Source organism: Terrapene carolina, unplaced genomic scaffold (assembly GCF_002925995.2).
Source record: "Terrapene carolina triunguis isolate 2854851 unplaced genomic scaffold, T_m_triunguis-2.0 Scaffold89, whole genome shotgun sequence".
Classification (NCBI taxonomy): Eukaryota; Metazoa; Chordata; order Testudines; family Emydidae; genus Terrapene; species Terrapene triunguis.
This window is the reverse complement of record NW_020664440.1, coordinates 8,866,987-8,893,758: the sequence shown is the minus strand read 5'-3', so window position 1 is coordinate 8,893,758 and position 26,772 is coordinate 8,866,987. Positions and strand designations below refer to the sequence as shown.

At 43.1% G+C, this 26,772-nt stretch overlaps 1 long non-coding RNA gene across 1 annotated transcript in view; it reads left to right on the top strand.

Moving 5' to 3' along the window:
• Positions 1-724: 724 nt before the first annotated feature.
• LOC113406285 overlaps positions 725-26,772 on the top strand; it is a 211,354-nt gene continuing 185,306 nt past the window's right edge. Inside the window, exons 1-2 of the long non-coding RNA XR_003369723.1 lie at positions 725-848; positions 2,266-2,362. This is a non-coding gene — a long non-coding RNA (uncharacterized LOC113406285). The remainder of the gene's footprint in view (positions 849-2,265; positions 2,363-26,772) is intronic.

Below are 26,772 nucleotides of genomic sequence, written 5' to 3'. Positions count from 1 at the left end.
GTACACGCCCGTTTCCTTGCACACTGGGGTTTGTCCTTCGGCTGAACTTTCACCTCCCGAACTCGCCGGCTTTCATTGGAGCAAGTGCCGAAAAACCCGAGAGGGGAGAAGCCTCTCGCTTCGGCGCTGCCTCCGACACACTCGCACTTTCAGTCTGGCGCTCGCTCCAGATCTCTCCCCCCACCCCGACCCCTCTCCCCTCCGCTCTCGCCTCTGGACGGGAACAAGCCCCAGCCCACAGTTCGCTCGCCCCCCCAGCGTCCCCCTTTGCCCCAGCTCGGTTGTGTCCCCGTCTCCCCCGGGAGCCGAGCTGCACCGCCGCAACCCTTGTGCCCCGGTTCGCCCCCCTCGCGCCTGGCTGGGCTGCGCCCCCCGGCTCCGCTGCCTCTTTTGCAACTGCGAGCGGTGTGTGTGTGAGTGTGTGTGTGTGTTTTTCTTTGCACCGAGCCTTGTTGTTTACCCAGCAGGTGGATGTGACGTCAGAGACTCATAACAGCAAAAAATAACAACATCTCCCTCCGCGGGGGTGTTATTTCTCCCCCCCCCCCCAGCCCCAGCTTTGCCTCCTTCTTCCTCCCTCTCGCCAAACTCCGGAGTGGCCGCGCAAGGCGCCGGGAGCGGCGGGGGCTGGGAGCGGGGCTGGCCCTGCCAGGCGCTGGGCTCCCCTGGAAGCTAGTCCCGAGCGGAGGGCTCTATTGTTATTTATTGTGCGGCTGTGGCACGCTGTGCCTGCTGCCCAGGCTCGGCGCATGGGGCTTGCCCGGCTAGAGTACAGGGAGGGACGGGCAGGCAGACTCACCCGCGCTGGGGGGAGCCCGTAGTGGGCACCGACAGGCCGTCTCCAGCGGGTGAGTTGGGCTTTTCGGCTTTTCCCCTCCACTTTTCAGGCGCCTTCTTGTTTGTTTCACTTTTCTCTCTCCCCCCCCCCCCCGCCCCCTAACCCCTCCCCCCCCCCCCCCCATCCCCAGCCTCCACGTGCCCCCCTCCCCCCGGCTGCTGGCGGGGGATGCGCGCTGGCCGCCGGTCTGTTTGCATAAATCAGAGCCGATGCAATGGGAGAGGCGGCGGCTCCTTCACCTCTGGGGCTGGCCGCTGGAGCAGCTCCACCAGCCACCCCCAGCGCAGCGCCCCGCGGGGGGAGCGCGGCGAGCCGGGACGGGGAGCTGGTGCCGGGACGGGGGGGGGGGGGACACGCCTCTCCCCCCGGGGGGGGGGGGGGGGGGGGGGGGGGACCCCCCCCCCCCCCCCCCCTTCTGCTCTCACTTTGGAAACTTTTTATCCATCTTCTGCCCCCTCCCCGCGAACTTCAGCGCACGGGCCCGGGGCGCACACGCCCCTCCGCGCACGCAGGGGCTGGGCTCGCCTGCCGCTCGCGCCGCGGTGCGCTCCCGCGGAGTGGCGCCCCGGGCAGGAGCGCGCGGGCTCCCCCGGGGACCCTCCAGACGTGGGGCGGAGGGAGAGGGGGGGGGGAAGGTCCCGCTCAGTTACACCCCCGCCCCGAGCCCAGCCCACGCGCACGCAGGGGGCTGGCCGCGCCGCTGAGCGGCCCCAGGATTGGGCTCGGCTCTTCCCCGGGAGCCGGGGCTGCCGCGAGGCGGCGGGCGCGATCCCTGCCCCGCGGGAGTTGCGCACACGCGGCGCAGTGGCCAGGCAGCGTGCGGAGAAGTTGCGGCCAGCGGCTGTCCTCTTTCCCCCCCAGCGCAACGGGGACCTGGAGTCCCCTCACTCCCCCCCGCCTTGCTGCCGCTGCCCGAGCCAGTCCTGCCTCCCGCCCCTCCACATCCACTACCACCTGTTGTCGCTTCCAGAGCGCTCAGCCCAGCTGACTCTGCGGCCGGCGTTCCCGGGCACCCCCGCCAGTGTAACACACACACACACACACAGAGCCCAGCCCCGCGCATCGTCCCCAGCCTTCGGTGCCTGCTCCGTTGCCAACCTGCCCCCCCCTCCCTCTTCTGAGATGAAGTGTTTGAATAAACATTTGCAACTCCAGACCCAACCCTGCCACTTGCCCCCGGGTGCAACTCTGCAAGCGCAGATCCCCGCTGAATGGCGATGAGGGGAGATCTTTAGATCCTGTTACTACCACTCAGTCCTTAGATCTATTTCCTGATCCCGTTTCTTGCAAGTGTTCCACGGCTCCTCTTCTTTCCCCCCCCCCCCCTCAACACCGCACCTTTTCTCTCCCCCCCCCCCTCCTCCCCCTGACCAAACCTGCCTTCTGGAGACTTGTTGAAAGAACCCCTGGTTTCTTCTCGACCGTAGAGCCCAAAGTTTTGCCTGCCGGAGCAGCAGCAGCCTTTGCTGAGGAGCTGTGTACTGGCGATCATTCACTCAGAGCCTCTCTCACTGCTATCTCCCGGTAAGTATAGGGAAATCGGCGGAGGCTTTTACATATAAGGATATAAAGGACACCCCCCCCCTCACACACACACTTCCCCACTCCAAAAGCAAACTCCCAAATAAAGAGAAACCAGGGGAACATCTATCATAAAGGGTACAGATCAGCTTACAAAAGCTACAGGCTGAAACGTTTATTTCAGGTCAGTGAAACCGAAGGGGGAAAGTACATGCTGCAGGATGTATTAAACATGGAGTTGTCTTTTTTTTTTTTTAAACAAGAAAACATGGGATCAGAATTTAGCTAACAGTATAAGTGCTGCTATAAAATACAGTGACATGCTTCCTTTCCCTCCCCCATCCCACTTTATAACTATTAATTATTTCCAACTCATTGTGTTTAAATACCATTGCTGGGTTGATTACAAAGTGTATTGATTTTTAGCCTGCCTTCGTTCTAGGCATTGGTCTTACAATTTTTTGCTTTCAGTGAACCAAAAAACTCTTAAAATGGCACTTTTTAAAAAACATTATGACTGTCAGTGTCAACTCTTCAGACATAATGCTCCCACCAAGCATTTCATTTAACGGCTACAAGTGCTTCTGAATTCTACTTCTGTGGAGAGTTCTGGCTTGATCTCCTATCCTATCAGGAGTTTAGGGTTTCACTTTTAGTAACTGTTCTGTGAATGAGTAATGTGTACAGTATTTGCACAGTGTGTCTGTACAGTAGATGATTCTGAATCCTTGAGTATTGAATAATTATACCTATTTTTAAAAAAATCTTTAAATGACACTTGTTTTAAATTTAGCTTTTTCTGTTATGAATTTGCTTTGGTTATCTGACTTATAAAACATCAGTATAACTAATTACATTCTCTTAACTAGGCAGATAGTTACTTGTAAGTATGTCTTTCAAGAAATGTACTTCTCATACTCCTTAAGGTAGTAGTTGTCTATGGTTTAATTTTATTGGAGGACAGAAATAGATGTTTGAAATACTTAATAGTATTTTACAATTTATCTGATTGAGAAGGCAAATCCTGTGTTGTTCTTCCGTGTTAAGCATGAGAGGTTTTCAAATATTTTGAGTTCTACAATAACAAAGTGGATCTCAAGGAGGAAGTGTACTATGCATCTTTGAACCCAGATTGAGGGGCTTAAGGGAAGGAGGGGAAACTTGGTCTTTTGGTTTCAAGTTCTCTGTTCTAAATCCCCCTCCCTGCCCCAAATTTTATTTGAACTATTGCACAATTATATAGAATGAAATGGGGGTGATGGGTGGGGGAGGAATCTCCACTAGTCACCATTCAAAAGGTGTCAGCTAAAATCTTATTGCAAAAAGGTAGTGTAGCTTTAACATCTTGCATTGGCAGCATTCTTTCCCCTTAGTCTTTGGATTAGTCATTGTATGAGCGAGAGGAGGAAAAAAAAAAATCGCTTTTTTGAAAAAAGTAAAGTAAACAGCCTCCAACAAGTGAACCTTGACAACCCAGATTAAGGAAGGCAGTAGAGATCAAACAAATCTGCTGCTGGGCTGTTGTCAGGAGCTGCCTCACTGAAAGCTCTGGACTATTCGATCAGGCAGCAAGGTTATATGTTCACTTCTCCAGAAATGGACCATTACAAATGCTGATCTTTGTTGTGAAACCAAAAGATAACTTTGAGAAAAACCATTTCTAGTATTTCAATTCAGTGTTTTCCTACCTCTTCAGATTCTGATAATTAACTTGCAGAACGAGTTAATTAATTAGTCTTTGGGACGGTGTTGTATTCAGTTTTAAGTTGATTTACAGTTCTATTTTATTTAGGCTCCCTAGAATTGCAGAGAAGTTCACGAACATCATGTTAGCAAAAAAATAAAGTTTTATGAAGTTTACCTCTGAAATGTTAGAATTTCTGAATGGTCAGGAAGCCAAGTGTGCGTGTGAAGGTGTTATTCTGATGTGGACTAGAACAATTTTGTTATTTTTTGCCTTATTTTTAGTTTCACTCAGTTCTTGGAATTTAGAAAACAAAAAGGTAGTTTTCTAAATATAGCATCAAACTATGAGATTTCATGTTTTGGCCATGTCCTGATTTTTACAAAAAAATGTGTCATGTCCCTTTGAGTCTACTTTATATAAACTTAATTACTATACTTTTGTTTAAAGAAAGTAGTACCAAATGTCAGCATAGCGTATTATGGTTTTCTCAAAGTAAAACACAACCGAAGTATCAACTCATCAAATTAGATATTTATATTCCTTTAAACCTTTTGTAGGATTCTGTATTCATCTTCAAACACTTCAGTGTAAACTCTGCAAATGTTATTCACCACCTAGTTTCTTGCTATAAAATATCCTAAAACAATGGAAATAGAGATTTTCAAATTCTTAAGTAAAAAGCTGCGATGTTAATGTATACAGGAAAACACAAGTGAACATGTATTGCATGATTTAAAAAAAAACCCTGTATCATTTAAGTATTTCTTTAATTAGCAGTACAGACACACAATAAGCACTTTATACTTTTTTTTATAAGCCAAGGTTTCATCACCATGCTGCACAACTTATTGCAAAGCCAGTAGTTTTTTATAGCATATACTTTTTATTGTCTAATTAAAGTATGCATGTTAAACATACATATGTATGCTATTAAGCCATTTTGGGTAATATGTAATGTTTAATAGCTATAAATATTTTCTCAAATCAGTTCCACCAGGAATAGTAATAGTAACCAAGCTGATTTTTATACTGGTAAGAGAAGGAAAAAGAGTTAAGTGAAGAATTGTACATTGAACACTGTCGTGTTGCAAATGTGGTGCAATGCTATTTTATTAGGGAAGATCGCTGTTTAACAGAGCTTAAATTTGCACTAACATCATTACTATGAGAATACCATAAACATGTAAGCCTCTCAAATCCATTTTGTTTCATGATACTGTAAAAATTAAGGGAAAGGTTAGTAGTAAACAGCAAGGTTTTTCCATGGAATACAGTTAAGTATTTAATATTCTTATGGCTTGTGGCCATTTATATTGATTGTTTGAATTGGATGACAGTTTCTTCATGAAATATTTTTCTGGTGTGTGTTATATGTAAAATTGTAAAATGTGCATTCATGTAGAATTTGTATTTATAATATGGTTATTTCAGCAAGTCTGTCCAGTTATTTATACTTTAATGGTGCTTTTGTCTTTCTACATTTTCTCAGAGATGCTTTAATAAAATTTAAATAGATCATATGCTGTCAGAAAATAGTATAAATTTTGTTTACGATTCAGTTGGTTTAAGGTACTTATACTAAAGAAGCTCATTTAACCCCAAGACTGAGTAGCATTAAGTGGTGAGAGGTCTCATGAAGAGCTTCTACTGCCCTTTGCTCTTATGATAATCTTAAATTACTACAGTTTAATTGCAACTTCAAGGGACTGAGCTGAAATGTTTTATGCAGCTGAGAAAGGGTTGGAGAAAACTGCAGCTAGATTTGCACAGGTAGTTGGTTTCCTTTGAACAGGAACTGCATTTGTTTAGGCCTTTTCTTACCTTTCTAAATGCATGTTGTACTGTAGTTTCATGTAAGGGCCTATCAAGTTTGCACAGAAGTAAAAATCCAATAGCAAAACTTTGATCAGACTTCAGTGGGCGCAGGATTGGGCACTTATAGAAGCAACTTAGCTAATGGGTGAATACTTATTTTGCACATTGTCAATATTTAAATATATATGTGCATTTAAGAAAAGATCAGAACCACCCCCCAAAAGATTCTTTACTGTTTGTTTCTCATAATCACTTCCATAAGAGAGATTTTCTTTTTTTGGCGGGAGGGAGGGAAATTTTATAAAATCCTGAAGGAAATAATGACTGGTTTCAGTATTAAGGTAGTAACAAAAAAAAAAATAAAAATAAAAATGGAAAAACTACACTTATGGCTTGCACTCTGTCTGTACTGCAGCTCATTCCATTTATGACTTGGCACTGCAAGTGTCTCAGATGAATAACTTGCTATCTCCCACATGTGTCACAATACTTATTAAATGAGTAGTCAAAGACACTCATTCAATGAGTGGGTCAAATTTGTAGACATTTTGCATTGGACTCTTACAGCATATTTGCAGTAAAGGCAGCTATTCTCATAGACCCTGACCCAGCAAAGCACTCAACCTCAAGCTTGTGCTTAACTTAAGCACTAGTGGTCCTATTGATGTCACATGCTTAAAGTTATACACATGCTTAAGAGCTTATTTGGATCCTAGTCATAGTGAAATTAAATGATGATTTGAATTGTTTTGTTAGCTGAATGCTTTTCATGTGTCTTACTGCAGTAGGAAATTAAACAAGATTGGCTGTCTGTAGAATTGTTTTCTTTTGCCCTAACTAAAGCACTTGCTCACAGTCTACTGATCTCAAACTACTATATAGCTTGATTCCCATCGCTATTCCTGTGTTGGTAATTGCAGCTACAATAGGTAAGAAGATGATGTCACAGAGTATTCTGTATGGAGGAAGTAGGATGGAATAAACAATACAGTAATCAGGAAAGACTTAATTATACAAACTTTATATAGTTTCATTTTTATTAATTCAGATTTTTTGGTGTTCAAAGATGTAAAGGGCTGCTTCATTTTTAGAAGATCAGACACATATTGATTGGAATGTCTTGAGTACTTTAACATCCTCTTTTTCTTACTCTTTTCTTAAACCTACCTAATCACAGAAAAAATTAGCTTGCAGACTTCTCTACAAGTGTACTCTCGGGTTTTGTCTTTCTAGTCTCCTGGCACCAATCTATATACCTGAAGTGCACAGTATTATGTATAACAGGGTGTTTGTGTGAATAAGCTGGATAGTTATTTATTCAGTCCCATTCTGAAAATGAAGATAATGTTCCATAAACAACTGAGAATACAGAAAAGACTGAACAAAACCAGTTTCTGTTCAGAAAGAACTTAGTACCTGAGTAGGACTAAGTGATTCCCCCCCCCCCCCCCCCCCCCCCTTATCTTATTAAAAAAAAAAAAAACCCTCGATTTTAGTGCCTTGAAATTGCAATTAAGTTGTAGTAATTTAAGATTATTGCAAGAGTGCAAAGGGCAATAGAAGCTCTTTAGAAGTCTCATCTCAACACTTAATGCTACTCAGTCATGGGGTTAAATGAGTTTCCTCAATGTAAGTACTTAAAGTAACTAAATCGTAAACAAAATTTATTCTATATTCTGACAACTAATAATCTATTTAAATTACATTAAAGTATGAGTGTGAAAATTTAATTAAATATAGAAGTACTGTCAAGCCCTGTAACTATCTTGACAGATCTATTGAAATGGAAGCCATATCATGAAATATTTACTTATGTCTTGTGTTACAATATTCCTGGGAATGCTCTTTGGAAAACTAATTGTAGGCCTTTCCCATTCCCTTGTACAGTGGGAATGGTCTCAAAAGAATATGAATAAATAGAAACACTTGAGGATCATTTGAATAAAGTTATTGCTTACTGTTAATCAGTCTTTCCCTACAGTACTTGTCATTGTTATGTTTTTTATTACAAGTGCCTATTTCCTCAATAAGTTAGCCTGTTAATTCAAATGTAAACTCTGTTAAAACAGACATCTTATGCGATGGAATAATATTTCCTAGTGTTCAAGGTGTGATGGATGCATAATTTAAGTCAACTTTCTTCTGTCTTTGACGAGGATTGAAATGGCCCAGAGCACAGCACTGCAGTAAATGCTGTTATTACTATTGTTGGTTTAATTGATTTTTTCAGAGAGAAAAATGTTTCTTACAAAATATGTGAAACCATTTTGTGTTGTGTATTTAAATACACAAGCCCGATTGTCCCCTCTCACTCTTGTAAATCAGGAGTAATTCCACTGAAGTCCATGCTATGCTGGTGTAAACAAAAGGAGAATCGTGCCTGTGTACTGTGCTCTGTGCCAGCATGTGGGAAAGCTGAGTTTGGGTGAAACTTCTGCACTCCTTAAGGCTTTGTGGGGCTGTAAGTGTTGCCAAGGTAATGCTATCCTCCCTATAGGGAGGATGCAGCATGAGTCTTGCTTTCTCATGCCTTGGTGACTGGTAGAAAGAGTGGTAGGGAAGTCTGAGCAGCAGACTGCTTGCTCTCCCAGACTCAGAGCAAGTGCTTTGATCTTGGCAGCTGAGTCATGGGAGGGAGGATTAAGACCTATGAAGAGGGAGGGGAAAGAAATGTGGACTAGAATAGAATAGTCTGTTCAAAAACTCTGGAACTTCATGTGGGCTAGCTCATCTCCTAACTCATGGACGTGATGTGTGAGGAGTGAATGCTTTCTTTTGGCAAACACTCTTGTTTGGGCAGTGGGTTGAGGGGATAGTCCATGCTCAGGTGGCATTGGCTTCTCTGCTGCTAAAACAGAAAGTCAAACAAAAGGTGGCATAATTGGGCAAGTTGATTTGGAGCCACTAACATACTTATTAGTTTCGCCCCTAGAATCCAGACATTTCCTTTCATGTTGTGTCTTGGTTTGAGCTGTGCTTCCCAATTAGCTTTGTCATGTTGTTGCTAGCAATTAGGGTCAAGTGTCTTTCCTTGGGCTCTCTACTTTTCTTCTCGGTATCCCTCCCCCGGGTTCGTAATGTAAGCTGTTTATTCATTAATTAGTAGATTAAACATATTAACACATCAGTAAACTAGTCATACTTCCCAAGGCATCTTGGGAAACCCGCTGTAGTTTTATGTGATTGGACGTGCATTATTACTGCTTTAGATAGCAGAGCCAATGATGGCAAAGTGTTTTTAAGAACGAAATAGAGAGAGCGTGAAAGTAAGTAGAATGTCATGTCTGTATTAAAAAGATTGCGATAAAGAAAGATTAAATGGTGAGGAGGTTTGGTTACATGGTCAGAGCTTCAGATAATTATGAAAATCAACCTTTTCAGCATCCCCTTCCCGCTCAACAAAACCAAACCAGACCTACTTTCCAATGCAGTAAGTGTTGGGGGGGAGGGGGGGGAGGGCTTCACGTTATCTTGTTGAAAAGGTGCAGTTTAACAGTGCCAGAGGGTATGTCTACACAGCAACTAGACATCTGCCAGTTGACATGGGCTGCAGTGTAGAAGTTCAGGCTTGGGTGGCAGCCTGAGCTCTGGGACCCTTCCATCTCGCAGTTACACAGCCCCTTAGATGAAGTCACTGGCATGGGCCAGCTGTAGGCTTTTAATTGCAGTGTTAGGTATATCCTAAAAGAGTTAGACACCAATCTCTTTGTAGAAGCTTTAGAAAATTCCATCCTGAGACCCAAACACCCTTCCCTCACAATCTTTTAAAATACACGCCTCATTTCTATACAAGCTCAGTGTAGTCTTACCCAGTACTTGCTGTAAAAGTTATTCATGTTCTTCAGTACTCGCTCCAGAATAACAGCATCGTTTCTCCTTTTAAATTCATTTTTAAGAGCATCACAATTAATACCTCATTCAGATCTGAGGCAAGATTCAAGCTGACCCATAGTGCTGGGTTACCTCTTTGTTTTAGATCTCAAGGCTGTGCATGTCTGGAATGTAGGACTCGATTTCACAACAAGACGACAGCGATGCAGATATTTGTGTCAAGATGTTCGAGCGCTGCTCGAATGACGAGGCTGCGTAAAATGGAAACTAGAACTGAAGAAGGGAGGGGAGGCAGCAGAGGAGGCGCAGTGTTCATGTCACTGCTTTTTCAATGAAACTTGCAGTGTAATAAATTTCTGTCTTCTTTGTTGAAAGAACGTTAATCATTTCATTAAGAAGAATTAAGTAATTAACTGATCTCTCTTTAGGAAGCAGCGACAGATTTTTTTTTTTAAAAAAGCATCTTATTAATTAAATACTGTCATTAGGAAGTTTACCACTTACTTTACTACTATCAAAGGGTAACTAAGGATATGTCTACGCTGCAATTTAAAACCCCCTGGCTGGCATGTGCTAACTGACTGAGGTTCAGGTGAAGGGGCTGTTTAATTGCTGTGAAGATGGTCAGGCGTAGGCCTGAGCTCTGGGCCTCCTCCCCCCTCGCAGGGTCCTAGAGCCCAGGCTCCAGTCTGAGCCCAAATGTCTTCACCGCCATTAAAAAGCTCCTTAGCCTAGGCATAGCAAGCCCGAGTCAGCTGGCATGGGCCAGCGTGTAGACATACTCCAGGCAAGTGAGAAGGCCTTCAAAGTTATTTATTACTATGTTGCTGGCATAGTAATAACTTTTTTTTGAGATTTAAAATATGATCTTCTAATAGAAAATACAATCTGCAATTAAGAGATTTTTCTGGCTTTTGTCAGCTGTGGTGTTGCAGACCTTATTTTCAGAGTGCTCTGTTTGGGATTAAGAAGTTGAAAATCTTAAAATTTTCACTTTTTTTTTAACTAACGGCTTCTTTGTTACAAAGATAAGCTGGTTGATAGTGAGTCATGAGCTCTGTCTTCTGTGAATGTTAGATGAACTTGTTAGCTGTAGAATCAACTCATTTTGTTTTTTAGGACTCAATTCCCACACTCTGTACTCAGGCAGAAGTTCCACTGAAGTCAGTGGTCTAAATCCTATCCTTCCTCTGGTGCAGGAGTCCTCTTAAAAGCAGTTTACATGCTGTGGTTATGCTATGCATGATGAGGGATAGCTGTGCAGAGAGACTCTGGGCACCATGTGGACTGTAGAGTAATGCTCAAGAATAGCTGTTTCTACAGTGATTTAGATTAGAGCAAGGTGGGGTGGAACAGATGTGTGGCATTGGCATGGCCAGTAAGCTTACTAAATTGGTGAATCACTCATCAAGACCAAACTGGTGGATGGGGAAAATAGTGAAAATATTCTTCACTACATTTGTGTATCAAAACTTGTGTTTTATTTTTTGTAACTTGACCGTCTCTAAGCAAGCTGCATTTTCAGGAGGCACAGTGGTTGGGAGCATTTATACTCGTGTACTGTACCTTGTAACCCAGTACATGTCCTCTACTCTGGATTGGGTCCTCTAGGAGATCTGTTAACTCTGTACAGAGTGCAGGACGTGGCACTAGTTTGTCAGATTGCTATCGTTTCTTTTATAATGACAACTATTTATAATACAAGTAACTCTTCACTTAACATTGTAGTTATGTTCTTGAAAAATGCAACTTTAAGTGAAACAGTTAAGTGAATCCAATTTCCCCATAAGAATGAATGTAAATAGGGGGGGGTGGGGGGGGGAGTAGGTTCCAGGGAAATTTTGTTGTTTGCCGTACAGTACTATAGTTGGGAGGTGCCCACCCCTTACCCCACACAGCCCACTGGCACTGGAGACGGTGAGGCAGGTAAGGAGGCTGAAGGTGCTGTAGGCTAGGAGAAGCACGTTGTGCAGCGGCAGCTTCCCCTACTCTACAAGCACCAAGGGCGGGGGGCTCAACCCTTGGCCCGCCCACGCCACCCCTTCCCCCAAGCCCCCACCCTTAACTTGCCTCTTCTTCCCTCCCTGCCTCACGCCGTGTCCTTGCTCCTCCCTCCCCGCGGCAATCAGCTGGTTTGCAGCATTCAGGAGGCAAGAGGGAGTGGGGAGGAGGGAGGACTCAACACAAGCCAGCTGATTGCCGCAGGCAGGAGAGGGAGGGGGAAGCCTGCGTGCCGAGTCCTCGCTCCTCCCCCCCCTCCTGCCCACAGCAATTAGCTGTCTTGCCACATTCAGGGGGCAGGAGGGAGGGGGGAGGAGCAAGGACTCGGTGCACAAGCTCCCCCCTCCTTCCCTCCCTCCCCTGCCTCCTGCCCACGGCAATCAGCTGGCTTGTGTCGTTGGGGAGGGAGGGGGAGCCTGCATGCCGAGTCCTCGCTCCTCCCCCCTCCTGAATGCCGCACGCCAGCTGATTGCCATGCGCAGGAGGAGGGGGAAGGCGCTGATCTGCGGTCTGTCGGCAGGCGGTGGGGGAGGGGCACGTAGGGGAGCCTATGGGGGGCTGCCCAGCTGTGGACAAAGCAGGCAGCCGAACGACATTATAGCGAAGCATTGCACAACTTTAAATGGAGCATGTTCTGTAATTGAGCAGGGACATAAGATCGAAACAATGTTAAGCGAGAGGAGGTTAAGTGGGGAGTTACTGCACCCTGGACAGTGGTACTGAAATTTGAACGTACCAGCTGGAGTTCACCTTGAGCCAGGTAAATCACATAATGTAGTAGCAGCAGTTACATTGGTATTGGTACGTTCTTTTCCATAACTACGCTTCTTCCAAAAGAGAGGGCTTCTTTTCTTTTACCTGAAGACAATGTAATGCAAACTCTTTGTCAGTATACAGTCGATTTTTAACGGAGTGGGTGAACTTCGTAAGTAGGTGCATTTCAGTGCATGGGATATACAGAGACAGGGCTGGATTCTGTTCCCAGTTATAATGGCATACGCCCAGAGGATCTCCATGTAAAACACTTGCACTACTCTGAGTTACGTGAGAGCAGAGTTTGGCCAACAGCCTTGATGCAAGTACAAATTATAAAGAAGTACTTGGTCTGTATGCTGTGGTCTGTATGTCTCCTAGTGGAACTCTGACTTCATTGGCATTATGCCAGCAGTAGATTTGGCCCAGTAACATTAAGATATTAACATAATCACTTTTTCTAAAACCAAATACTTGTGACAAGGGCCCAGTCCTGCTCCCACTGAAGCAAAACTCCCTATTGATTTAAATGGGGGCAGGATAAGGCTCTCTGAAATTGTCCATGGTAAATCTCATTTGTCAGTCATAAACTATACTCCCGTTCATTAACATTGACAGTGTACTCAGATGTTGTGTTTAAACATTTTAAAAGTAAAATGTATTTTCTAACAAATCATTACTTGCTATTCAGAATGCTTTGAACAAAGAATGTGTTACAAGCATGCATCCCAGTTATGGTTAGTATAGGTAACTGTGACAAAGCTCTGTCCTTGTCTCTGTGGGTCCCATGTTTCCTGGTAGATTTCACTAGCCTCAGAGGCTCACTGTGACCCTCCACATAGCCCTTCTCTCTCTAGAGACAAAGGTCACAGCCTACTGAGCCATTTTCATCATAAGCCAGCAAGAGAGGTGAGGAGAAGCTATCCTCCCTTGCACAGTCTCGGTTGTCTCCCAGGTCTCAGTGATTAATCAGGGGGAAAAGAGGGGGAGCCCAGGCCCACCCTCTACTCCAGGCTCCAGCCTTGGGACCCTAATAGTATCAGCTATGGTAGCTAACTTTTTAGAAACAGGATGGGTACAATTCCCTGGGCCACTTCCCGACAGCAGCCCCGACTTCCTCAAGATCAATTTCACCCTTACCTTCCTTGTGCCTGATATGGTTTGTATGGCTCAGTTTCTCCGACAGCATAGCTTCCTCTTACAGCTCCTGACACACACCCACTCACCTGCCTAACTGGGAGTCTTTTAACTAGTTTCAGCCAGCCCCTGATTGGCTTCAGGTGTCCCAATCAACCTAGCTGTCCTCCCTGCCTTCTGGAAAGATCTTAATTGGCCCCAGGTGTCTTAATTGACCTGGAGCAGCTGCCATTTGCTTATCCTGGTAACAGGGATTTTTAGCCTGTGGCTAATATATCTGTCTCCCATTACTTTACTATAGCCATCTGGCCTTGCCCCATCACATAACTTACAATTGTACTGTATTTAATACATTTGTGTGTTTGTTTTTTTTTGTTTTTTTGTTTTTTTTGAGCATCTGTTGTAAAAAAACAGTCATCTTCCTTCACAGGACTGATTTTTGGTTTTTTAAATCCTTCATTTTAGTAACAGGATCTTGTTGAGATTCAGACATTCACCTCAGTACACTTCAGTTGGTGTGGTAACTTGTTGTGATGGAATCCATCCTTGTATTCACACCCTATACACTATTGTAATAATCTCTGTACAAGGTATGCCTTGTACGGTATTTGAAAATTCAAAATTTGGTGGTGAACATTGTCCTGATAAAATGTGTGGCAACATTGAATGTGAAGTTATAAGATTCCCCTGTATGATGTTGTTAACACATGGTCCAAAGCCTTGCCCAAGCAGAAGTTGGCAGACGGGTCTGTCCTAAACAAAGGAATGTGTGCTCTGCTTAATTTGCATTTAAGCAGTAAACAGAGTCATCGAGCAGGAAGGGGAAAAAAGAAAGCTCAAAGAGGTGAAAAAACCAGCAGGGAACATCCTTCCATGTAGACTGTTTGTCTCCTGGTTCTCAGCTGGATATGTTTTTTCAAGAGGGGGATTGGAACTAAAAAGCAGGGGCAAACACACCAAGACACTCCCTCTTTTTCCCTCTCTGTCTCTGGTATTGCACCAAAGAAGACAAAGGAAAACAGCCGTTGGACTTGGGGAGGGGGGAGGATCCTGACCTGAAAGTTTGGTCACTAATCTGCTGGAGCATGTGGTGAGAAAGTTGCAAAGCAAACTAAGATAGTTGAAGTAGATACTAGTAAGTGTTTTATCTCTTTTTCTTCTAACGATTTTTTACTTTTATGCCTCATTACTTGTATTCACTTAAAATCTCTTTTTGAAGTAAACCAACTTTTATTGTTGTTTCTAATCCAGTGAGTTTAAGTTGAACTGTCTGGGTAACTCTATTTAAGGTAATAAAATGGCATATTATTCCCTTAGAGGAATAACAGACTTAAAATATTTCTACTGTCCAGGAGAGGCCTGGGCAGTACAGGACAGACATTTTTGGCAGAAGATCTGGGACGGGGAGTATGTTGGGGTCATCCTGCAGTGTAACTAAGGCTAGTGAGAGCCAGGGTGTAATTGGCAGGCTTCAGTTACACGTAGACATTCAGGGTGTGGCTTGCATGCTGGCAGGCTGTTTGTGGGCAGCCCAGGTGGGAGCTACTAGAGCAAGTCATTGCAAGGCACCCAACGTTGCAGGGCAGGGGTGACTCAGTCCCCCATTGGTCTGAATCGTGCCCTGTTACGTCACACTTGTACATCTGTTCTGTTTTCACTGCTGTAAAAACAGTATCTACAGCACTTAAAGCTTGTTTTAAAAAAAAAGCTGAAATGCAATATAGTACCTGTGAAGTAAACTTAAAAATATTAAATCAGTTCAGCATATTTCTACTATTTAAAAATCAAATTGGAGAAGACTCGATATCCTATTTATTTTAAAGATTGGCTTGAATACACACTTCCCAGAAAAGGGTGCTTGGCCGGTTTAAGTGGCTTACTGAGTTTTTTTTGGACAGCTTTACATTTGCTTATAAATTCTTGCCATGCATAAGCAAATTATTGGAAATGGAAATTTATTAACTAGGGTTTTTAGGGAGTATAATAGATACCATTAGATTGACTAGTTTACGTGGGTGAGAGAGTGAGTCTATCTGAACAATCTGAAAAATAGTAGATACTGGCTTCTAGCTCTGTTATCAAACTTGCTGCATAAGCCAGAGTTTATGCACTGTGATAATGCTAATGACCAACAGAACCAATGATGCATGACTAGAGGAAATCAGTGGTATAATCTGTGAAAGTTATCAGTTTTTTGTCATTAAATATTAGTGATAAATAATACACTTCAATTTGAGTAGATAGAACATATTTAATTCTGATGTACAGAGTTTCCAATTTAATAAGGGTCATTGCTGAGTAAAATGATAATCTTTTGTAATTTAAATGGAAGGAAAATGCATTTGTTTCAGCATAATCCACTGGCTCTGGCCATCCAGTAATGTTTGTCTTGACCGGCCTGTGATTGCTAGATAGTGGGTATTTTTGTGCAGCTACTTGGCTTGGCTGTGTTCTTTATTTAAGCATCTAGTTTGATTGAGCCACACAAAAAGTTAAATATATGAAACCCCAGCCAAACAGTAGATTCTTAGTTTATACTAATCAGATCCTTCCATTCTTTATTATAAACTTCATATCCTAGAACATGTACGTTGCCCCATCAAGTGGCCCTTCCCCAAAACCAGTGCATGGGTCATAATGTAAGTGGGAGGGGGAAAATTAAGATTAAATATACAGCATTCATTCAGCCAAAGGTACAGAGAAATCATGGAGTAAGAGATCCAAATTGTATGAAGCGATCCAGTAAGATAAGCATACCACAGTTCAAGTAAGATATTAGGGCTCTCTTTAGACAAGGCAGTTTACCCTAGGAAAAAGTCTGATTTGGTTAAAAAAGCAAATACTGTATAGAGAAACACAATGTAACTGTCTCAACATTATCTAAAGTATTGTGTCATCTTAAAGACTTCATCCTTTCTTTTTTTTCTCTTGTGAATTTGTGCTTCTGAAGGAGAATAGCTTTGGCTTGAGCCAGTTGGAGTGTGGGAGCCTCTGTTCAATTTTCTTTATCTACACCTCAGTTCTCATCTGCAATAACCTTGATATTCCAGCCCAGTGTCTTACTTGGAGAGATTGCCAATTGCGCCAAATAGGTGTCTTTGTGATGTGGACAACTCAGACCACCGCTATCCATATTCATGTCCGAACCCAGAGTCTGATCTCAGGTTTCCAGAATTGGAAGTCCAGTACACTTTACTCATTGTGCCTTCCATTTTGCCAATCTTTGCATCATCTCTAACTGCCCCAGGTATTGTAGCAAATCCTGTTGCCTTAACTCAGTCCAATCTTCCACTGATTCAAGGCAATTGCTCAATTTAAGAAAGGCCTTCAGGATTTGGCCCATAGTTCACGAAATGCAACCCCCTCAGTACCTAAATATAATGGGCCAGATTCTGCCTTTGCATAATACAGGCAGCTCCAAATGACTTCAGCGGGAGTTGCATGCATCTAAGGGCATTTCAGCCTGGGGTCATCTTGTACTGGAAGTCTTTTGAAAATGCTTTATTCTAACCACATTCAAATATTTATTTTCTGGTAGGATGATTTTTCTTGTGTGTCCCCCTCTCCTCCCAACCAACACATCTTGCCTTCTACCTACGCCTCCTCTCATGACATAACTTCATGTTCAAAATCCTTCCACTTCCACTCACTAACTAAAGATAAAGTTTATTGTTTGTTTGTTTTTCACAGGTACCTTACACTGGTTACGGGGACCTGCCTGTGCTGGGAGCTCTTTCTGCTATTTTGACTGCAGGCCCCATCCCAAAGAGCTAGTTATGTTAAGCAATCTGCACAGTGGTACAGACCGAGTGGGGATTGGGGAATGGAGTACTCAGGATCATAGAATCATAGACTTTAAGGTCAGAAGGGACCATTATGATCATCTAGTCTGACCTCCTGCACAACGCAGGCCACAGAATCTCACCCATCCACTCCTGTATCAAACCTGTGTCTGAGCCATTGAAGTCCTCAAATCATGGTTTAAAGACTTCAAGCTGCAGAGAATCTTCCAGCAAATGACCCATGCCCCATGCTGCAGAGGCAAGTGCTTCAGGAATTGGAGCATATGCACTCCCAGCATACCAGTGATTAGCTAGGTTCCACAAACTGTCTGTATGGGATTTAAAAATCCGTGACATCAGGCCAGTGACCTGCAGTCCTGTGTCCTGACGCCATCTTTCTCATGAGTGCACTGAAAGATAAAGGTTATGCCTGTAATATAAGGGTGATCCAACCACCCATTCAGTAGGTGGAATTGGCACAACTGAGTAATAAGAAGCACTCCTGTCAGGCCTTGATAAGTTTCCTAGATCCTTAGCAAAATGGTTTCATGCTCAGTTTTTAGAACTCTCTCCATTTTTAAAACTATCACGTTACATTTGATAATCTCAATGTTGTATCTTCTGCCCTTGCTGCTTGCTGCCTGGCTCATGCTGTGCTAAACTGTGGACCTAATGGTCAGTCAATTGGATAAGAGGGCAAAAGTTCGTCAGAGAAGGAAGTGTGTTAAGGTGGGCTGTACATACAGTGCCTATAGCATGCCAAGAGTTTCATAATCTATATCCAGGGAGAAAAGTTCTCTAGTTTTCTTGCAGTTACTTTAACTTTTATAAAATCTCTTATCCTCTTTGAAGATGGTGTTCTGGGTTTTGTAGAGAACCAAGACCTTAATACGCAGCAGTTTGCAACCTCTGTAATCCCCTCTGTTTCCATGAGTGGAGGAGAGGCTATGTCTAGCACTCCCAGCATACCAGCTGGGTATGTGGGAGGAGAGGTGAGGTGAGAGCCAGCGGGATCCTTTAGATTCTTCCTTTTCCAAACCTCCAGAGGGAACCAGCACAAATGTGAACTCCCCCCTCTCAGAGGAGGGCTTCAGGAATAGCTGTATTTGAGAGAGGAGGGAATGTTGGAAGAGTGTCTGGCCCCTGGAGCTGTGTGTCCTGGGGCCAAGGAGCAGGTGGGTTGGGTGAAAAGGGAAGAATAAAGACCATTTAGGTGGATGGCGTTTATCTCCTGGCGATCCTCTAGGAATGCTAAATGACAGGTCTAAGGAAAAGAGAACCTGCAGTGTTTTTAAAGAGTTCCCTACTAAACTTTCAGGCCTTATGTGTGCATCACAAGGAGGCAGTAAAGGACGCAAGACCAATTTTTGTTGTCCGTGACCCATCACTTTCAAACCTTACAGGTATTCCCAAAGCTTCTCTCTTGTGCTTGCTGCTACAGTATACTTCTGCCCTTAGCAATACCTGTTGATCGTATCAGGGCTATAAAGCTAATGCAATCCTGGCTCTTTTTATTGTTTCCTTGACAGAGTTCTGTCTGTTACTAAGGTCACTGGTGTGCATTGACTCAAAATCCAGTATGATTTTTGTTTTTTTTTTTTTCTCTTGCAGATTTTTTTTTTTTTATTATTCTACTACTTTCCCCTTAACGGCAAGTGGTTAGCTGATCTGAAGATTGGCTCTTCTTGACAAGGGCTGACTGTATCTAATTGCCGCAGTCTTCAAAACCTTAGCTGGATGATAAGCACATACAGTTACACATGTACCTATAGAGCAGCCTGTTAACTACTTAGTCTAACTTTCAAATAAAAAGAGAAGTTGGCATGGAAATACAGGGCCAGATCCTCTGTTGGTGTAATTGGATGTGGCTCCCTTGAGTTCAGGGGAGTTACTCTGACTTACACCATATAAGGCTCTGACTGTCCCTTTTATTCAGTGTGTATTTTGTGTATAAGAAACTGTATGTAGAATTTGGCGAAGAGAGGTGAAAACATGATCTACTATTAGCTAAGCTGGAAATATTGAGAACATGATTGAAACTGGAGAATTATCGCTCCTGCTCTGCCCTCTGGTATTTGTGTACAACAGTCTCTGCTTGGCCCTGTATGAGGACTAGCTGTAGATGCCAGGTGTTCAGTGACTAGCATGGATGGTCGTTAACATAGTGTTAGGTTTGCTCAGGCTTAAACTGGGTTTTTGAGTCAAGCTTTAAATATGATTGATGCTTTTATTGCTTTTGAAATTGGTGCAGGTGCGTGTTAACAGGAAGTGAAACTCTAGCAGTCCTGTGGGAGCTTCATTCAAATTGTGCCAAGCAGGTACAGTATACAAGTGTTATCACTTTACTGATAATCTGGCATAGTGTGGGTATTCACACGTGTCATAGGGATTATAGGTGGTGAAGTCATACTGCAGCTTGGCACAGAGCTAAACCATTTGTGAGGTGGTGCAGAAAAGCTATAGTATATAGGCTTGATGTTTCCTTGCTTTTCTTCTCATGCGAAGTAAAGCTGAATAGGAGTTTTATTTGTTCAGGCTTCCCTTTCTCTTGGAAAACCAGTCAGCTGTTAACAATGAATAGAAAAAATGAATCAAAAGGTATTGTTTTACTATCAATTTAACATAGTCTATCAGCCAGCGGATGCGGTTGGTCCGTGACTCAGTAACTTTTTTAGCCTTTGTATTCTAGCGACCTGTTATTGTGTTGCTCACAAGTAGAGTAAATTAGATGGTGAAAATCTAGTCCCTAGGTGATGTCGCACTGTCTGGAGTGGCTCACGACTGTGAGTGCCTACCTCAGGGCAGACTGTCAAAAGTAGGGCAGACACCCGAAACTGGTGGTATGTTATATAATTGGATTTCACCCACCCAGTACCAAATGTGAACTCCCAAAGTACTGCAATAGTCTTATAATGGAGTCACAGACAGTTTACCTTTAGACCTGCGGTTCTCAACCCATGGCCCGCATGCGGCCCAATTAGCACACAGCTGCGGCCCAGGGGGAGGGGTCCGGGCTGCCCTGCCACGTAGTGCGGGGGGTCGGGCTCCTGGTTGCTGGCCACCCCTGTGGGATTGGGGGGTTGGGGCTCCCCACCGGCCTCGAGGGCTCACAAGCTACTAGGGATGTCTTATAATTTACTTTTTTTTTTTTTTATGTGCCTTTTTGTTCTTTGTTGCTGTTGTAAAAATGCATTTGAACAAAACCTAATTTGTTTTATTCAGATTTTTTTTTTCTACACCTTCTTGAGAGTTTATTCAAGAGAGCCAATAAACAAGCATATAGACTTTCCCATTACCCAAAGCTGCATTCGGAGTGAATGTTCAAACAAATAAAAACCCAACACTCCCCCCGCCTCAAGCCACTGCAAATTTAGTGCAGAAGACACGGAGGAAGATATGAAGCCTCGCAATATCCTTGGACTAAGGCATAGTGGTTTTGTGATGTGCACAGAGGGGAACTAGAATCAGAATTTCAGCTTTAAGTCACTAAAGCTGGGTTTTTCAGAGGAACCTGAGTTAATCTTTAACTTTGTCTCAGTTTAGCACATTTAAAGTACACATGGTCTTGTCTACACTAGACTTTTTGGAACGTGCTAGCCAACACCTCCGAACAACACACTTTTAAATTCTAGTTGAGATAAAAAGGAGGGCACCAAATTTAATTCTAGTTTCAGCTCATGGAGATGCACGTGTTTATATTCTGTCTGAATCTGGCTGTAGGATTTGTAATTTCCCACATCTAACAGTGGAATGTTATGGAGTCTGCATTTGCTGTTCATTTCTGGATATCACATTTTTGCCATTGTAGAGGTAAATGCAAAACTGAAAGTGGATTGGATTATTCTATTCCATATTGAAAATAAACCAGTAGTGGGGTCTTTGCTTTTTCTAGTTCCTTGTAGTAACTGTTACTTCCATAAAACACTTGTAGTGTTTTAGGGTAGTGATTTCTTGGTGGGCAGCTTAGAGTGCTGTTACACCAGTGATCCATTCATTAGTGACAGTAGAACTTGTGCTTCTGGGCCTACTGAGGCATAATGTAGAGGTGATCTTAGCGAGAGATGTTTTACGATGCTCTCAAGTGCTCTTTGGTGACTAGTCAATCCATGAAGTGCTCTCCAAAGAGGTTGAGTGACCTTCCCTCACTGTCACATGGGCAGTGTCATGAGCTCAGCTTTGCATTGTATGCTCTGAATGTGTTTATACTGTGCATTTAGAGGAGGTTGAGGTATGCTGTGGGGAGAAATGCATCTATTTAGTATAAAGAGGCAAGTGGAAATCTTACGTTCACTTACCCAGTAACCAGAATCCTTGCATTACAGCAAAGAAATTGGAGAAACCTGGACCAAAGAGTCCAGAATCTACAACGTTCACAAAATAGAAAGCATTTTCTAGTCTCTGTTAAATGCATATAAAATTTGAGGCAACAGTAGATTCCCACTTGGTTTTAAATAAATATAACACTGGTTTTAAAAAAAGAAAAAGCCCACTGGAAATTGCTCAACGTTTATAAAATTATACACTGGGATTTGAAATGTCCTCCATTGGCACTCTGGAAGCATCTGTCATAACTAATTCATTTAAAATATACTTTATGATGAGTACAGTACTGTACTCAGTGCGTGCTAGTTAAACGTCTACATGCAGGGCGAGGAAAGAAATGCACTTCTAGTCTATCTGATAATCCTAGGAAGGAACACATTTGCTATGAACAAACATGTTTTCCTTAGTTGTCGTCTTTGTCAGGACCAAACCTGTACCTGTTGTTGTGCTGAGGTTGTTGATGGTAACGTTTGTGGAGCGGGCGATGGGGTGGGTGGAGCTTATTTCAGTTGTCCTCCTAGAGATGACTGTAGAGTATGTAGTACTTCTGTGACAGTGATAAGAGCGTGATGGTCTTGCATACAGTACATAGTTAAAAATGCTGAGATACTTTGGTGTTCTGAATTTTAAACCATTTCTGAGTACAAATGCTTTAGGCAATCTATATTTTCCAAAGGATAATTTGGTCAAGTTATGGAACGTCTCAGGTCTCCTCCCCATAGAAACAATCAAGAGTATTAGGCTTACACGCAATTAGAGTGGTTGAGAATGCACTGTAATTATCCGACCAGATACAGGTACAGCTTAAAATATTGTGCAAGCTGGGATTTGTTACCAAGGATGCTGCAGTGACTCCTAAGTTTCATTTTCTCTGCACTGAATTGGCACTTGGCCACTCTGCCCTGGAACAGTCGCTGGCATCTCTCCTTTCCTCTGACAGTTTTTTCCTCCCCTCTCTTCATGTCCTCTGTTTCTGTTCTTTATTTCCATTTTATCTTCCTCTCTCACCTGCCCTGCCTCCTTCCCCTCCCTCTCACCCTCCCCTCCCCCCCCGCTTTATGACCTTGGGATGGGACTGTCTTTATTTTTGTGTATTCTACAATACTGAGCACACTGGTGCTAAAATGTTTTTTGCTGCTCTTTTGTGATCAGGCTACATGCTGCTGTTGTGAGGGGTGTGTATGTTGGCCTGTGATAGCTTCTGAGACAGTGGGTTGTGGCGTGACCTGCAGCCTTGTGTATGTGAGCTGCTCCTGTGAGAGCATGGAGCTGTCTACTGATTTACTTGCACTGGGGTGCAGGATGCATTAAGGTTAATGCAGAGTCTCTATGCTCCCACTGGGCTAGTCTAGTGCCTCCTAGGTGTGATATCAAGAACTGCATGATGATGATGATGGAGAAGCTTGCGGAAAGGTCATTGCACAATACACAGTTGATGCACTTGAAAGTGAAAAATCAGTGTGTATTGTTAGAAAGCATTTAAAGAGTTAATCCTGCAGGTCTCCCTGTAATGCTGACTGTCCTGTGTCACTTCCAGGTTATTAAAGCCCTTGCCTGTGTTGTAACCACATAATCCTCTGTGTGCTGCTTGCATCAGAGCACATACAGGATTCTCCATTGCTTTCTGCCTGGATGATATGCATTTTAGGCTTTCTGTCTCAATGTTCATGCAGGGTAGGCTCTGCAAAAGAGGACAGTTGCAAAAGTTGGGTCTGGGGGAGTGTGACGGAATACACCGTGTATTCACACCTTACACACTGTTGTAGTAATCTTTGTGCAAGGTATGCCTTGTAAGATAGCATGTGAAAATTCATAATTTGCTAGTATTGTCCTGATAAAATATAGGTGACAACATTGTATATGAAGTGATAAGATTCCCCTGTATGATGTCAACACATGATCCAAACCCCACAGCCATGCCCAAGCAGAAGTCAGCAAATTGGCCTGTCCTAAACAAAAGAATGTGTGCTTGCATTACTTTGCATTTAAGCAGTAAACAGAGTCATTAAGCAGGAAGGGAAACAAAGGAAACACAAACTGCTGTGAAAAAAGGCGGGGAACATCCTTCCACATAGACTCTTTGTCTCTTGGTTCTCAGCTGGGAAAGTTTTTCAAGAGGGGGACTGCAACTATAAAAAGGAGGGGCAAACACCCCAAGGGTCCCCCATCTCTTTCCTGTGCCTATTGCATTCTCTGTCCCTTAGAAGACAAAAGAAATAGCCATTGGACTCTGGGGGGCGGGAGGTTTGTCCTGACTCGAAGAGTTTGGTCAATAATCTTGCTGGAAAAATGTGGTCAGAATTTTTGCTTGAATCTAATATAGTTTAAGTTAGGTGTTAGTAAATGTTTTATCTTTATTTTTCTTGTAACCATTTCTGACTTTTATGTCTCGTACTTGTACTCACTTAAAATCTCTTTGTAGTTAACTTGTTTTATCTAATCCAGTGTATTTAGGTGTTGGGGTAACTCTATTTAGAATAACAAGCTAGTGTGTGTTGTTCCTTTAAAGGAATAATAGACTTAATATATTTGGACTATCCAGGAGAGGACTGGGCTATGGAAGACATACATTTCTGGGGAAAGTCTTGGACCGGGAGTGTGTTGGGGGTCACTGTGCAGTATAACCAACGGTGTGACTGGCAGACTGAAGTTACACAAACACATCTGGGAGTGAACTGTATGCTGGTGCATGCGTGTGAGCTGTCCAGGTTGGAGGCTACAACATCAAGGCATTTCAAGGCATCCCAGGTTACATGCTGGGGTGACACTGACACCCCCCCCCACTAGTTTGGATTGTACCCCAGTATGTCACAGGGAGATTTGTGCTTTTTCCACTTGCCCTGTCATTCTGGACCACCAGTTTCTGATTCCCCCACTCTGTGCCCCATTCCTCTCCAGTGCTGGGCTGCACCTGAGGTACACATTGGAGGCTACCATTGACTGAGAGATGTGCTACAAGAAAAATCAGACTGCACTGCATTTATGTCCCACTCTCTGAGGCTCTCTGATGCTGTCATGTGTTGTCAATACTTGGAGCAAGTTACTAACGAACTCAAGTTTCCCATTTACCATCAGTTGTCTTAAATTATTTCTTACTTCAGAGCCCCGTTTCTGAGCCCTGTTCAGAGCATCCTTTCAAAATGTAATAAGGAAGGATAAGTCTGGCACTGCAGAAGTCTAAGAAGCTGTAGTCTGTGTTCAGTAAACTCTGACCCTCCGCCTGTATTCTTTGCTCTTCTTAGTCATTAATCTAGCTGAAAATGTTACTTCTGAGTTTATAATGTATACCCTTGTTATTTTTGTAATACAAAAGTGTAACAGACCCAGCATGGGCTTTTCCTCGTAGTCTTGGAAGAAGATTAGTGTCAAGATGTGTGTACAGACTGCTTATATTTCTAAGAAAATTGGGGGGGGAGGGGAGAAGGAGAAGGGAATTGATTACTATTGGTAACTGATTTACTGAAAACTAAAGAGTCCCAAAGAGAAACCCACTTCAAAAGCTTTGGTTTTTACAAAGGATACGTTCTAACTCTATTGCAGTGGTCTACGGTTTCAGCCACTCTCTTTGATACATGTGTGTGAAAGCAGTTGTGTTAGACAGAAGGAAATGATAAAATCTAAGAATTAAAGCATAGGATGAGAAGGGCAGTGAGTAGCATGAAATTGAAAGATGTTCAACTCTAACAAGCATTCCCATAAACCGACCATAGTTCGTCACCTCATTACAGGTTGTCATTGTTTGTTTGATCTGTTAAATGGATTGGGCTGGGTGGCTAACAGAGGTGGGGTTTTTTTGTTTTAGATTTAGCTACCATTGGTTAGTGCAAATTAAAAAAAAAAAAAAAAAAACTTGATTGCATTTGAATGACCAACACTAGAGAAACTTCTAAGCTCACCTTACATTCTAAATTTCTTTAATTTATTTTTAAAGTGGAAATTTTGCCAGCTGACGTTTTTGCAGCATGCGTAGTACAATTTGGCTGACAGCATTGTCTGGCAAAAGAAATAACCAAATTATTATTCAGTCATGGGTTTTTAACAGCCGCAAAGCAAGTGGATGTTAACTAAATGATGCAATTTATTCCCTTCCCACTTATTGCCAGCTTGCCTATTACAGAGAGACTGCCAGCTTTAAATAAGTGGTACCCAGATGGTAGTCGCATGACGCCCACTTGGTTACAGAACCTAAGCAGGGAATAACTCGGCAGCCACTACAAGCTGTGGGTCAATTGAGGGGGAATGCCTGTTGCTTCACAGTTTTGCATATGTAAATCTGCTAATGTTCTGTCAGTATTGTGCGGTCTAAACACAAGCATTGCCTTTCTCTGGGGCCCAGATGAACTTGGATTATAGCCCAGTTAATGAGGATCGAAGAGAGAAGCTTCAGTTTGAGAGTGCTGCTGCAGTTTGCTTCCTCAATGTGAACTCATTGCTTCCTGGATGCTCTCATTTTCTCCACAGCTGAAGTTCTATTCAGGAAGTTCCTTTGATAGGCTGACTCAATAATAGGATAGACAGACAAGGTTTTATAAGGTTGGATGAAGAGATTGTATAAGTGTGACTGTGCGTCTATTTTTAGTGACTGTGTTGAAGACAATTCATTTGGCCCAGCCTGTGTCTGCTTCTCTCACACTTTCTTTCTCTGTCTGCCACACTTCTGCACTCTATTTCATCAACTACAGATGTGGCACACAGCCGTCTCGGAAAAGTCATGAACTGTGTCATCTGCACAGTTTAACAGCCAACATCTGCCGCGGCAGCCTGATGGAAATGGCATGGAAACAATTTTAGGGAAAGTGCTAAAGTGCTTTAACATTGTCTGTAGGGGCCAAACTAAAGACAATTATTTTATATCAGTTGCATCAAGATAACAAATAAAAGAGCTGGTTTCAAATATGATTCTCTTATTCTTCTAATAGTTGAAGGTAAAAGTGTTTGACATGGGAATGCTTTTTATTGTTGATCATTTCTTGTTCTAAAAAGCTTATTACAATGGGTAAAAACAACAACCAAAAATACTCATAAAGAGGCAAGGGCTGTAATATGCTTAAAGGCTAAAAAGTACCTATCGTGTTGGTTTACCC